Below are 16,773 nucleotides of genomic sequence, written 5' to 3'. Positions count from 1 at the left end.
ATATTGTTAATCTAGCACACATTGGACCTATTTAGTCCTACAATGTTGTTATGTTCTTGTGTTTGTGCTCGAAGAAAATATAGCATGCGTTAGATTTATTTCAAATTTAAATTTGCTTGTGTTTGTGCTGGAAGAAAATTTAACACAAGCTAGATTTCTTATACTCTACAATGTTGTTGTTGGAAACGTGCTTGTATTTGTGGTAGACATAAATCTAGCACTTGCTAGATTTCTCACTCTACAATGTTTCTATGTGCTCGAGTTTGCACTAAAAGGAAATCTAACACATGCTAGATTTTCTTTTACGTTGCAATCTTGTTAATATAGCACACATTAGACTTATTTAGTCCTAAAATGTTGTTATGTTCTTGTGTTTGTGCTAGAAGGAAATATAACATGTGTTAAATTTCTTTCAAATTTAAATTTTCTTGTGTTTGTGTTTGAAGAAAATTTAACACAAGCCAGATTTCTTATACTCTACAATGTTTTTGTTGGAACGTGCTTGTATTTGTGGTAGACAAAAACCTAGCACTTGCTAGATTTCTCAATCCACAATGTTTCTATGTGTTTGACTTTGCGCTAAAAGGATATCTAACACATGTTAGATTTTCTTTTACATTGCAATGTTATTAAACTAGCACACATTAGACTTATTTAGTCTTTAAATGTTGTTATGTTCTTGTGTTTGTGCTAGAAGGAAATATAGCATGTGTTAGATTTCTTTCAAATTTAAATATGCTTGTGTTAGAGCCTCTTGTTTTTGTTGGCAACATGTTGTATTTGTGGTAGACATAAACCTAGCACTTGCTATAATTCTCAATCTACAATGTTTCTATGTGCTTGACTTTGCACTAAAAGGGAATCTAACACATGTTAGATTTTTTTTTTACGTTACAGTGTTGTTAATCTAGCACACATTAGACTTATTTAGTCCTACAATCTTGTTATGTTGTGTTTGTGCTAGAATGAAATATAGCATGTGTTAGATTTCTTTCAAATTAAAATGTGCTTGTGTTTGTGTTGGAAGAAATTTTAACACAATCTAGAATTCTCATACTGTACAATGTTGTTGTTGGCAACGTGCTTATATTGGTGGTAGACATAAATCTAGTAGTTGCTAGATTTCTCACTCTTGAATGTTTCTATGTGTTTGAGTTTGTGGTAAAAGGAAATCTAAAACATGTTAGATTTTCTTTTGCATTGCAATGTTGTTAATCTAGCACACATTAGACTTATTTAGTCCTAAAATGTTGTTATGCTGTCGTGTTTGTGCTAGAAGGAAATATAACATGTGTTACATTTCTTTCAAATTTAATTTTGCTTGTGTTTGTGTTGGAAGAAAATTTAACACAAGCCAGATTTCTTATACTCTACAATGTTGTGGTTGGCAACGTGCCTGTATTTGTGGTAGACATAAATCTAGCACTTGCTAGATTTCTCACTTTACAATGTTTCTATGTGCTTCAGTTTGTGTTAAAAGTAAATCTAGCACATGTTAGATTTTCTTTCACATTGCAATGTTGTTAATCTAGCACACATTAGACTTATTTAGTCCTAAAATGTTGTTATGTTCTTATGTTTGTGTTAGAAGGAAATATAACATGTGTTAGATTTCTTTCAAATTTAAATGTGCCTGTTCTTTTGTTGGAAGAAAATTTAACACAAACTAGATTTCTTATACTCTACAATGTTGTTGTTGGCAACGTGCTTGTATTTGTGGTAGATATAAATCTAGCACTCGCTAGATTTCTCACTCTACAATGTTTCTATGTGCTTGAGTTTGCGCTAAAAGGAAATCTAACACATGTTAGATTTTATTTTAAATTGCAATGTTGTTAATCTAGCACACATTAAACTTATGTAGTCCTACAATGTTATTATGTTCTTGTGTTTGTGCTCAAAGGAAATATAACATGTGTTAAATTTCTTTCAAATTAAAATGTGTTTGTGTTTGTGTTGGAAGAAAATTTAACACAATCTAGAATTCTGATACTCTACAACGTTGTTGTTGGCAACATGCTTGTATTTTTGGTAGACATAAATCTAGCACTTGATAGACTTCTCACTCTACAATGTTTTTGTGTGCTCAAGTTTGTGCTAAAAGGAAATTTAACACGCGTTAGCTTTTATTTTACATTGCAATGTTGTTAATGCTAACATGTTTCTGTTTAGGCTAAAAGGAAATCTAGTTTGTGCTAGATTTTTTTTGTCTTGTAATGTTGTCATTGGAAATATTTATATGTTTGTGTTATAAGTAAATGTAACAAAGACTAAATTTTGCTCACCCTACAATGTTGTTATGTGATTATGTTCACATTAGAAGGAAATATAGTATGCCTTATATTTCTTTCACCTTGTAATGTTGTTATTTGCAACGTTCTTGTGTTTTTTTTAGGAGGAAATCTTTGTACACTATCCCATTCTTAGACCACATATTCCATATGAAGGGCCTTTTGATCATTTCAGGGTTTAACATTTTTTATATTGTAACAATAGTCTGTGTAGGAATGGACTATAACCTCGTAGTCTCTAAAAAGCAAGGTCAAATGTCCCAGGAAATATTATTATTGCAATGTTTTTATTGACATTGTGTTTATGTTTTTGCTAGAAGGAAATTTAGCATCCGCTAGATTTGCTTTACAATACAATGTTGTTGTTGGCAATCTTCTTGTATGCGATAGAATATAGTCTAGCATGGGTTATATTTCCTTTGCCTTGCAATATTTTTGATGACAATGTGTTTGTGTTTGTGTTTGTGGTAGAAGGAAATCTAGCTTGTGCTATATTTATTTTGTTTTGCAATGCTTTTCTTGGAAATATGAATGTGTTCGTACTAAAAATAATTCTAGCACGTGCTAGATTTCTTTCACCTTACAATGTTTTTTTTGACAATATCCATGTGTTTGTAATAGAAATAAGTCTAGGATGCTAATATTTTTTTTGCTTTGCAAGATTCTTGTTGGAAATATGCTTTTGTTCGTGTTAGAAGTAATTATATCACATTCTATATTTATTTCACCTTGCAAAGTTGCTATGTGTTTGTCTTTGTGCTACACGAAGATCTAGAAGAAAATCTAATGATTGCCATAATTAATGTTCTTTCATTGTGTTTTGCTTTTATTTTTTCTAAAGAAAACTAAGAATATACATGACTATAAGAGATACATTTTGTGTATATATGATGTTGTTGTAGTCACTACAATTGTTTTTATTTATTTCCAATGTAATGCCTTTTGGAAATGTTCTTATGCTGGTGCTAGAAGGAAACCTAGTAGATGTTTTCTTTCATATATTCACGATTAAAAGAACATAATAAATTATTTGGGGGTGCCTTTTTCTAACCTTGATTAGCTATTATTGTGAGTTCTACACTTGTTATTGTTCTTGTTCATTTTGTTACACATATAATGATTTGAGTAGTTATGGTATTTATTATTTCATATTTTCTTCAATAATTTGAAACTGTGATAACAATTTTTTACTTTATTTTTAGATACCATGGACTATGAAGCTAGTGGGAATTCAAAGGAAGCATCCAAGGAAAAAGGAAGTTCAAGAAACACGGCACCAAATTCTTTAAATGGTATGACAATTTTAGTTTATACTTTGTTACAATCGTTAAACATTGTGTTAATAATTGGTTGTTGATTAATAAAACCTATGGAAATAGCCTTAGGAGTGGGGTTTTAATGAGGACAACCCGTACTAACATGGGTATTTTTTTTTCCAAGAAATTTTTACTATGTGATAACTTTTGGTGTCATATACTAAACTTGCATAACATATGTACTCATTTATTATTGTGCGTGTAAATGGAAATTGTGTATTATGAGGTTGTTTAATACTATTTCTTATTTCATCTATTCCATAATATTTTTCTTTCTAGAAACCATGGAAACTGTTGGGTGTGAAATTCAATGTAAAGTAGTGAAGAGAGAAAGAAAAACAAGTGATATACAAATTATGCCCCCTTTAATTGGTATGTTGGTTTTATATTTTATGTACTCTTTTAGAAATGGTTGGATTAGGTGGTTTCTTTTCTTACAATTTTACCCAGGTGATAGCTTTCACTGTCATATAGTAAATTTGCATAGCATATGTAATCATTTATTATTGTGCATGTAAATGGAAATCATGTATTATAAGGTTGTTTAATAATATTTGGTATTTCATGTATTCCACAATTTTTTTTCTAGAAACTGCAGAATCTGGTGTGCTTGAAATTTGAAGTAAAGTAGTGAAGAAGAAACAAAAAAATGTGATATACAAACATTTCCTCCTTCAACTGGTATGGTGGTTTTATATTTTATGTACAATCTCTTAGAAATGGTTAGATTAGGTGGTTTTTTAGTATTTATAAGAAAATTATGTGACAATATTTGAAATTATATTTTCATTTTGATTCATGCAAATATTTTGTTGTTATTTGCAGAATTGGTTTGACCAAAAGCAAATGAAATGTTACAACCATCACTTAAGAAAAAGAAAAGTTATTCAACTCAAAAGGCGGTATTAATAACACCTTCTACTTCTACTTTTAAAATGATTAAAAAATACAATAATAAATATGAGTTTGTGCAAGATTGGTACATCCAAATAGAAGCTCGCATGAATATGTTTCCTGATATGTATCTATTTGGATCAATAGATGGAAATGAACCAGAGATATTAGGAACAATAATTAATTGCTATGCTTACAATGAAAATGACATGGACTTTCAAGTGGAAATGATTAAAGAAAATGAGGTAAAATTAATTTCATGTTAAGTGGAGTATGCAAATTTTAGACCAGATTTGATTGAAGCTTCAAGTACTGATTCAACAAATATGATAAAGAATTCAATGTTCAAGTTGGATAACTTTGAGAGCTTCTCTAAATCTGGACTAAATAGTTGTGCAGATCTTTTAAAACACATCGCCATCGTTCTGAGATATCGCTATGTAAGAAGTCAAAAAACATCATTTGTACTTCTTCATTTACAACAAAAAGGTAAATATTTTGAAAAAATACTAGATGATAAAATTGATTCTCAATTACTTGCTTTGAGAAGAGTATATTTATTTAATTTGGAGGAGAACATAACAGAAAGTGATTTCAAGTTCACTATAGAATTTCAAAAAACTAGGAAAGTTGAATTTGAGACAACTAACCTTACAAATCAATGTGATGAGATTCATGAAGCCTTCAAGCATTGTTATATATTTTCAAACTCTAATAGAAAAGTGGTTGTTGAAAGATGTAAAGAAGCCCCCAAAGTGTTCAAATTAAGATCACAAGATGATTTAAATGTTCAAGTATTAGTGAAATCATTCCTAGAAAAATTTCAAACCTCATTACACGATGCTCTTCTGATTCCATTTGACATCAATGAGCTTGATCCATTGGTCAACTCTATCAAAATTATAAATGAGACAGATCTAAATTATAAGAATATCAATTTTTGGATAGTTGATGGTCAACATACCATTCAAGAAGCGAAATAAATTTTAACAAATCATAAATATAATGTATTGAGAGAAGTGAAAAAAATATAAAAAAATGTAACGATCAATTCTGCATCCATCAGTTGAACCCACTGAGGTGATTGGCATTTGTTGTTAATTAAATTATGCAAATAAGATATTCTTCAAAACTCCATTTATTAATTGTGTGCACTCGACAAGACATTTCTTAATTTCCAATGACAAATTAAAGAAAAGGACGATTGGATGTTCTAAGAAGACAAGGTATGTAATTTTAATTATTTTTACATTTAACATTTTATTATTGTATCTATTTTTATTGTAGATAAATGACTAAAGCTGATAATATAAGTCATATTTTCTGATATTTATAATGATTTCTCATTAGATTATAACGCATTATTTAGTTTCATTTTTACATTCAATTCTTATTAGTTTATATCTATTATTTTATCAGGTTGATGAGGAAATGTTGTGCTCATTCTTCGACTGTCCAATTACAAATTTTTCTGATAAAAAAATTCTCTTTTATCTTGATGAACCTATTTGGGATGAATGGGACACTGTTTTTATCTGTTACCAACTAGGCACATTAAAGTGTTCTCCAAGCCAATCTGATTTTGAGAAATACAAGAGAAATAGTCTACACAGTTAGATACGAGCTACTTTTCGGCCCCTTTAGGGATTAACCATGGAAGAAATTGCTTCAGTAGCATATAAGCTATTGGATGGAACCATTTGGTTTTCTATTCCAATTAATTGTCCATCAAATGCCATAAAATTAAAAACCGACAGAACAATATTGGATGCAATGGTTACATATTCTCAAAGTCATGATTAAAACTTGAATGAGATGACTTTTACCACATTCAACATTCTGGAGCATTATGAAATTATTGATATCATATTTACCAATTTTTGCAACACGGTGGAGGGGTCTACTTATGTCAAAGGAACACGTAATACAAAGATAGAGTCCCTTTCTTAGCAAGTATGTGGAGTCCTTGACAGAATGATAAATGGAGCAACAAGTTGATAACAATTTTGAATTTGGTTGTCATTTTAGCGGCCCTGATCTTTTGTCAACACTTTTGCACTCTTTTCCATGTTAGTTGCAACCAGTTTTACATATTGACCTTGTTGTTTTGGATACACTGGCTTTGAAAAAAAGAACAATTCCACAAGGGATATTACATTGATTTTTTTCGATTTCTTATCAAGAAAAATGAGTAGAATGACTTTACTATAGTTCTCTTAGTAGAACTTTGGTTTTGTTATGATGTATGCCAATCTTTGGAAATTTCCATAAAGAACTCCAAGTTCAACTATAAAATGACTAGTGGCATTTATGAATATAAGTCCCAAAACAATTATAGTTATGATATAGTTCTTATTATACATTTCTATACTTCAGAGTTAAAAATTTTGGAGGCTGTAAAATACTCCCACACATTTGAAGACACATTTGATGAAAATGAGAGAAATTGTGATTTATGGATGGATTTAGTGGAAAAACACCAACAATGTAGTGATGCAAAAGTGGTTATTTCTCTTTATGCGGGGAAAAGTTTAATCAAGGCTTGTTGTACATATGGAAGAAGAATTTCATGTGTTGTGCAAACAAAGTCACAAAGGACTATCATGTTAAATAATTACAAATATTTTCAACTATCAAATTTGATATCCATTAACTTCTTGGAAAATTTAGGTACTACAATTCATTTATTTTTTTCTTATAATACTTTGGATACTATTTTTTTCATATTTCTTAATTGTCAAAGTGTTTACTAAAATGATTAATGATGGAGATTCTAAAAGAGAGAATGATGAAAGTGGGAAGAAAAAAATTAGTCAACATAGTGCTTAAGTTGTTGAAAAAAGTATGGAGATGGAAACAGGAGAAGAAGGAGGAGAGGAAGAAGTTATCGTACCAGGTACATAATTTGTTTGATTTTTTTCTCTTCATAAATTTTCAATTTATTTACTTTCCATATTCATAGCATTTTTGGATGACTATTATAGGGAAGTATGAGATGAATGAAGTTAATCAAAACAATGACCATGGAATGATGGAGATAGAAATGGGTATTAATCATTGTAACTCTATATTTTTTTTATTATTCTAAATTACTGTGATTCATATCATTTCATATGTTGATTATAGTTGGAAATAAAGAGAATGCATATAATGACCAGGGCACTGTCCCACAAAACTAAAATCAAGACCAAAATATTATTATGGACGATTATAGATGATTCTTTTTTGTATAGTTGTTTAATGAATTTTGTTCATTGTCACAATTTATAACATTTTTTTTATGTTTATTATAGTGACAAGAAAGGAGAACCAAGACATTGATCAAATGAAATTTAAACAAAACTTTAATCAGAACAAAATATAACTGGTACTTATAATTTGTCCACTTGTTTTCCTTGTTATTTAATGATCCTATTCATTCTCACAATTCAAAATAGTTTATATGTTTAATTTGGAAACAAATAAAGGTAACCAAGATGATGATGAGGTGCAATGTTACAAATATGATGACAATGTCATATCCGATGCTTATAACTTGTCTTCTTGTTTATTTTATTATTCTTCAAACTCAAATTCTTGTAACTACCATAGCGTTGTATATTTTTATTATAGGAACAAATAAAAAGGATAAAATTAACAATCAGAATAATGTTAAAGGTGTGTGTGTGTGTGTGTTTCTATTTAAAGGTTGCATTACTAATGTTTTTCTTGGTATTGGTATTTGATTGAAGGTTTAATATGTTCACTTCAGGTCCTATCAAGATGATAAAATAAATTATTGTTTCATCTATAAATAGTGCAGAAACCACTCAAGGTAAGTGTATCGTTTCAACAATTTTTTAGTAATTTTTGTAACATGAATAAAATGGTTTGACTATATTATTTTCCATTGTGTTGCAGCCAACATAACTAAAAAGAAACTGGTTATTTTTTAACTAAAGGACATCTTTTATCATAGCATCGATGATGAAGCAACAAACAAAGGGCATATTGAGAAAATGGGAGTTGATGCTGATTACACAATAGTGAAAATTATTTTGGATTCATCCACATGCAAAATCATTTTTTGAAATGTGTTTAAAAAATGAATCTCTTTACATTGCAATTTGAACGACAACTTTGAAACAAAGCACAACAAGATTTCTAAAAAAGTTGGTTTTAGAAGCATTACAAGATAAACTTGTGTTTAAGTGGACTGCTTCAGACTGTAAGCCACAAAAGGGACATATGGTCATTGACAATCCAACGAAAGTTATACACACTAAATCATTGAAAAAAGTGTGGGGAATGCATACCCAATATGATGCAACCAATACTATTATAGTTGTTTGTTTAATTGAGAGAGTGAAAGAGAATCCAAAATAAAATGTGATTCTTGCCCCTCCATTCATTGGAGTAAATCGAGGGGATAATTGGTTGATCCATGAGCTATGGAGAATATTACATAAACTCAACAAGGCTACGGATGTGCGAGCTATTTTGAAGGATGTTCAATTACATTTAGAAGTACCTTAAGATTATAGATGTCTATATCATGCTATTATATGTATGACATCATGAATTATTACGTTTATTTCACAACACTAATAAAATAATTGTTGATTTGGTTTGTCATTACTAAAAATAAAATATTTTTATTTTCTTTATTTTTGGTGAGATGAATGGTCATTTAATGTTTTCATATCAAAATTTCCCATGCTATATATATATATGTATATATTTTACAACGGATTACATTGTATGTAAAATTAATAGATAACTGGTCTATTTGTTTTAATTAGATCATTACAATTACTTTCTTTAAATGTGGTTCAAGTTATCATTATACCTCTTAGAAATTAGTAATGTGAAGGATGACCCATTGCATTCTTATAACCCTTTTTATTCCATATAAGTTGAAAAACTATATTAAGTTGTATGTAGCACCAACAATAAACATACAATTTGTACTAAAAGAAGCACAAAAAAAACTAAGGTAGAAACTCTATAAATTAACATATAATTAATTAGGTATGAAATTTAAAAATTGTATTATATTTCATGTGAAAATTAATATATAATTAGTTTGTTTACTTGCACTAGACCATTGTAATTATATTTTCAATTGCAATTAAATAAATCAGTATAACTCTTAAAATCAATGATTTAAATGGTGGGTCAATGCATTCTTATAAGACTTTTATTCCATACAAATTAAATAAAGGTATTAGGCTGTATATATAAAGTAAACATATTATTTGTTTTTTCATTTTAATGGGGCAATTGTATTTGTATTTTGTGCTACTTTGAACTCATTGTAAAATTACGTTTGCATAGAAATGGAAATAGTTCATAAGAAATATTAACATCATTTTTAAAATGATAGGTTTTTATGTACTTAAGCAATGAAGTGTTGAAGTGGAGATATGTTAATATCATACATGTGGTTGCAGTGCAGATGCAGATGGAAATTACTACAAGTCAAAAGATGTTGTTGATATTTGAAATGAAGGAGTATTCTTCCAATCATACACCAAAGATGAACAAAATTTTCATATTCAAAGAGAACTAGATTGGTAGTTTGGTGATAGGTCTTATTTTTTAAGGCCTTTTCAATCAGAAGTATTAAAATATTGCTTAAGAAATTATGATGTCGCAATATGGACATTAAATGTCACCCACAAGTACATCCGAAAAGTACTTGAAAAATCAAATATTGATATAGAGGACTTTAAATTTGTGTGGGATATGTCCATTGTCATTTGCAAACAAAATTGGAAGTAGGGAGAACAAGACAATTTTATGAAAAAAATTGATTGATGTGTGGTCCCAATATGGAGATAATTATGAAGAATCAAATGTATTGCTAATAGATACAGAAAAACATACTTCTCAATTCATCAGATATCGATCAAGTCGCATCTTGATAAAATCATATACAGGAAAAGAGTAAGATACGTGGCTTATGCATGTTTTATTCCCCTTTCTTAAGACACTTCATTGTATCAAACAAAAACATGAGTACATTCGAATGTTCAATAGAACATGTACTTCATTGTAGTTCATGGAGATAATTTCTTTTATAAATTTGATGAGAAGTACATTCCAATTTTTCAATACATTTTGGACATAGTTTTTGTTGAATCAATTTGTATGATTTTACATTTTTTGAAATATATGGGAATTGCCAATTATATTAATATGTATATTTCTTATTATTTATAAATGTTTTTGCAATGACTTTGTTGTATCGATTTTTTTTCTAAGATGTGTGTGCGCGTGCGCGTGTGTTCTTAAATGAATTGTTTTCCATTCAAATTATCTTACATGAACCATCGAGGCATTTTATTTTTAATGATTTATGTTTACTTATATGTATCAATAATCATATGTAAATGTGAAATATTAGTTTTCAAATAGAACTCGCAAACAAAGGTGCTATTCTTACTAAAGAAATTACAATAATTTACTTGGTAAATGTTATGTGCATTGTTCACTATTCACAATGCATTATTCACTATTAAGGCTAATGATAAATGTGTCATAGGTAAATGATTTGATCTTTTTGAAGCATAAGATATGTGATTTATCAATCGATAGTTTTCACAAATTTATATGCTTAAATCAATTAATGGTTGTAACTGCAATCATATCATATTGAAAATCAACAAGGCACAAAGTCAATTATTCATTGTTTACATATAAAATGCGCTAATATGAATGCATAAAATGTGATATGTAATTTTTTAGATAAAAATATATTGTAAATAATTTTGCATTTCTTAAAAAAACATATATATAATAATAATGATTGATAAGTGGATTATCAAGGTTTGATTACATACTATCAGGATGAATTATGTCATTGAACTTTTTGAACCGTAAGGCATTTAATTTCATTATTTAAAGTCATTTTTTGTAAATTTATATTTTAAATAAACTGAAATCATATCAATTGAGCAATAATTATATTATTGACTTGTGCTTAGTTATGTCCATTAATATGAGTGTATAAATGTGATTTATAATAGCCATATACTATGATGCATTTTTTTGAAAAATAAGTCTTTTAATTTCTTGATAATAAGTATTAAGTGGACTATTTAGGCTAACGGGTGATCGTTCATAAGTGAATACTACTCGTTAAATTTTAGGGCATTCAATTTTTAACCCATATTTTTTTTTCATATATTCTTGAATCAATTATTTGCATATGCAATCATCTTATCTCATTTAATTTAATAAGGAATCCATTTATTGACTTTTATTTGTCTATCACATAATCTATTAAGACTATATTAATCTCATATTGTATTGTTTTGAAACAAAACTCCATGGAAAACAAAATTCTCTTCTTAATAAAACACGGAATAATTAATTAACAATTTGTTAAGTGGACCATCTAGACTCATTAAACAGATGGGTAAAAAATGGTTGTATTTAAAACTTTTTGCACCACAAGACATTGGTTTTCCAATCCATATTAGCATTTTGTCATTTTCAATTCCTAAATAGTTTATTTGTGGTTTAAATATTTTCATAGAATCCAATATGACTTGAAAAATTCTATTTGTCTATATGCATTGATAGAATTTCATAAGTGAGATGCAATTTTTAAATGTAACTCTTAATGTAAAAAAAAAAAAAAAATATATATATATATATATATATATATATTACAAAACATATTATAATTAATTGATAATGATTTTTAAGTAGTCTATATAAATCCATTTATCGACTTTTATTTTCATATCATGAGATTTAAACTAAGTGTGTAAATGTGGCACTTTTTTTTTTTTAAATAAAGCTCCATGTATATGAAATGTTTTTCCTAACAACACACGGAATAATTAATTGGTAATGAATGTTAAGTAGATTGTTAAAGTTATTTCAAGGTACGGGTCATAAATAAATGTATTTAAATTTTATGCAACATATGGTATTTGATTTTCCCACCTTTCTTAACATTTTGTAAATTTCGATTCTTAAATAAATTATTTGTAATTGAAATAATCTCATAGAAGCCAACAAACAAGTATGTATTAAATTATATTTAGAATGTATGTATGTATAAATGGAATTTATTTTTGAAATAAAGATCTCAATGTAAGTAAAAATTATATTTTTTAGAAAATTAATAATTTAAAATCAATTATTTATGAGTTCTAACTGGTTTATTCTATTTTGAATTGACAACTTTTTCTAACTATGCATTATTAAATTAATTATTCCTATATGTAATCATGTCATATAAGTCAATAAGTCAAGAAAGCATTAATTTATTTTTATTTAACTATCATGTGGTTTAATATGAATGTATAAATGTGAAATTGCTATTTCTAGAATAAAAAACCATGTAAAGAAAATGATTTTTCTAATAAGATATGGATTAATAAATTCACCATGAGCATTAAGTAGACTATTTAAGCTCATTCAAGAGATGAGACATAAATGGATGCCTTTAAACTTTTTACAGCATATGACATGCTTTTCCCATCAACATTAACATTTTCTAAATTTCAATTCTTAAATAAACTATTTGTACTTAAAATAATCTCATAGAATCCAACAAGACTCAAAAGTTATTTATTGAATTTCATTTAGTTATATGTATTCGTATAAGTTTATAAATGTAATTTATTTTTGAAATAAAGCTATTAATGCAAGTAAATATATATCTTATACAAAACTACTTAGGATTAATTGATAATCAACTTTAAGTGGTTTATTCAGGCTACATGAAAAATCAAGTGTCATAGATGAATGCCTTTTAATACATATTTAATCTTAAAAATCAATATCTTAATGATAACTTACTTCTATTTACATTAGGTATTTAATAATTAAAGGACACAGGGACTTATATAAATTTCAACTAAAATACAGGAGTTATGTTTCACATTTATTTCTTCCCCATTAAAAATGCTTATCATTTTCTCTTCTTAGTGAAAGTAATAGTCAATCATGCTTTTCCATACAAATGGTTGACACTAAATTTACATCGAGACTATTATTGGTTTAACAATGTTGACAAGGAGAGATCAATATCCACACTACCATCAATTGTGCTAATATTTGAAAACCCTTGCCTCCACTACTTACAAGAAGTCACCACTAAAGTTTCTTGTTTACTTCAATTTGTGACATTGTCCATCATAATGGAATGACTTGAATATCCATTTAAGAAATCTCATTTGATGTACTTGGATTTGAGTGGAGATAGATCAATGGTGCCTAAACTTCTTGAAATACCTAGATCAACAATGTATAACTTTTATAGTGGATGCTTGCATGCTATGAAGATGAATGATGACCCCCTCATTAGTGCTTCATAAAGGCACAAAGGGACCATAGGAAATTGAGCACATGAACATTTTACTAAGGTTTTAGTAGACTAGTTTCAATGCAATGCAAGGGACACCTATCCTTGTCATTTACAATAAGATCCTCACATCACCATCATTCAATCAACAAATACCCCGTAGGTTTGGGGAAAGGGGGTTAGAGTTGCCAGACATAAAATTTAAACATTGAGGAATCTAGCATGTTATCCATAACTATAATATGTTTATTGGATGTTTGACATACTAATATGATTTAGCTTAAATCAATTTCTTCTAAGAATTTGATTTCACTCCTATTGTGTATTTATACTATTGTACATAACAACCCCATGTTTGACCTATTCATGATCTCTAATTGGTTTGAAATTACTTGCAAATTATTTTAATATTGAATCAAGTTAATATGGCGATTTAGAAAAGAATGAATGTTGTTGAAGGCCTTGTAATAAAATACTTCCAGATTTAATGAAATATGTGTTGTAGGCTTTTTTTAGATCAATTTTAAGGATTGCAGCTCCAATATTTTTAGTTTGCACTGAATGTAAAGCTTCCTGAGCGATAGCCACTGCTTCCAATATGTTCCTGCCACTTAAAAACCCATGTTGTTCTTTTGAGATATGAATTGATAGATTTCCGCGGATTCTCTTAGCTATAATTTTTGATATGATTTTATAGATGGCATTTCATAAAGATATCAGCCTGAAGTATGCAAATGTAAGGGAATCCTTTCTTTTTGGAATCAATGCTATATAGGTGGATGAAATGATATGATGTATTTTCCCTTGTATTCTGGTTTCTTCCACCATCCCCAAGATATCGTTTTTCATCATATCAAAGAAATGGATGAAAATGTCAATGGTCCAGCCATCAGGGCCAGAGCATTTGTCCTTTTTAAAAGATTTCATTACAGTAAGTAATTCTTCCTCTGTTACAGCAGCATATAGTCTTGCATTATCCTCTTCATCAAACATATTTGAGAAAGGTTCTATGCCCCATAAAATATCTTCTATCTTTCTGTTAACATCCTGTTGATATGCCTTTTTAAAGTGTTTGACGGCTTCTTCGGAGATATCTTCTTGAGAGTGCAAATAATCCTCTTCTTCATTCTTAATTTTCCATATAGAATTTGTAGCTCGTCTTTTGCTTGCAAAACGGTGAAAGAACTTAGTGTTTTTATCTCCCTCCTTTAGCCAAGTGGCACGGCTTTTACGCTGCCATGAGATTTCTTCAATTGATAATAATCTCTGTTTCTTTTTTCCAAGCTCCCAAATCTGTGTCTGAGTGTTCCATGGAATGGATTGTGAAGTCATACCATCGGCTAATTCTTTTAGTTCTTTATCAATCTTCTTCAATTCTGAATAGTTTGTTTGTTTTTTTTGGATCTGCCATTCTTTAACTTTGGAACGAAGGTTCCTCATTTTGTTAATCAAGTTCTCTGATGGAGAGGCTTCCGTAGAAGGACTGTTAGCCCTCCAAACATCGCGGACCATACTAATAAATGATTCATCTTCAAGCCAATACTTGTTGAACTTGAAAGGGTAACTTTTCTGTGGATTTTGATCCATCCATTGTAAAAAAATTGGCCGATGGTCCGATATGAACACAGGGAGTGTATGGGAGCTCGGAATGCCATATTTCTCCAACATATTTTCATGCATGATGAATCTATCCAGCCTTTTAGCTATGTAGGCTTCCCTGGACCTTCCATTGTCCCATGTGGGGGACAAGATTTTGGACAAATGTCTACCAAGTTATATTGTAGCATTGCTTCCCTGATTTTTTCCCGAATGGAGTCAGTCTTTTTCCCCTTCCCCCATACTTCATCCGGTCCCAATGTGAAATTTAGATCTCCTGCGATGAGAAGCGTTTCAATCTCCCAAATACTGGAGGCAAAAACCAAGTTCCAGTGGGAAGCTCTGTCTTTATAGGGAGCATATACATTTAGTATGTGGAAACTATCAGCACATCCTCTATATTTAGCAACAGTTAGCATTCCCCCAAGGCAACGGAAAGTTCTTGCAGAGATCCACCTCGGATCCCATAGCACTACTAATCCATCGGAGAGACCATTCGCCTCCGTTGCCACCATATACTAGGATGGAAGCATCCACCTGAAGAAAGTGATAGTATCCTGTCTGTCATGCATGGTTTCCTGAAGTAGAATCAACCTGTATGAAGAAGAGAAAAATAAATCTTTTAGAGCTACAAACCTAGGGTCAGCTCCGAGACCCCTTATGTTGATAGAAAGTATATTCATCATCGGGAATTCTTCTTGGGCAATTTTGCTCTAAGAGGACCGAATTCAAAATAATTTGAGATGGGTATATCAATGAGGGAGGATTCCTGATAATTCAGACATCGAGTGCCATTTCGACCCCTAAAGTGTCTACTGCCCTTGTTGTATTTATGGCGAACAGTGACGTTCTTCGCCGAATTAGGACTGATGACAGGAGAAGAAGAATTTCGGGGCTTATGGATAGTCAAAGGGTACAGATGAAGAGAATCCTTTTGTAGAAGCAAGTCAATATCACTGCCAATGGAGTTGGAAGGAGAATGGAGAGGTGACGTTGTGGGGGAAGCGATGGACATAGGGGATTTTCCTTTGGAGGCAGAGCGATTCGGCATGTAATGAATGGAGGGAGAAGGGTAAACTTTGATAGGGGAGCGATCATATTTGACAGGCGACGATGAAGACGAGGGGATAATGAGGATGTATTCTCCTTTAGGGATGGGAAAAATTCTTTGGGCATCGGTGAGGGTGAATCAACAGGAACATCGTGAGATGGTTCGGGGGGAGGAGGCAGGGGCGAAAAGACAATGCCGCTTACAGCGTTAAGATTTCCCACAGAATTCGATCTTGTTAAAGGTATGGAGGATGATTTATAGTTCTTGGGCGAAAGGAAAGGTCTATGAGTACGGCCCCCCGAAAATATCGGTGAATATTGA

The sequence above is a fragment of the Pinus tabuliformis genome, chromosome 8 (assembly GCF_031772625.1).
Source record: "Pinus tabuliformis cultivar Carrire ecotype Pingquan chromosome 8, CPIR1, whole genome shotgun sequence".
Taxonomy (NCBI): domain Eukaryota; kingdom Viridiplantae; phylum Streptophyta; class Pinopsida; order Pinales; family Pinaceae; genus Pinus; species Pinus tabuliformis.
This window is presented reverse-complemented; position numbering follows the sequence as displayed.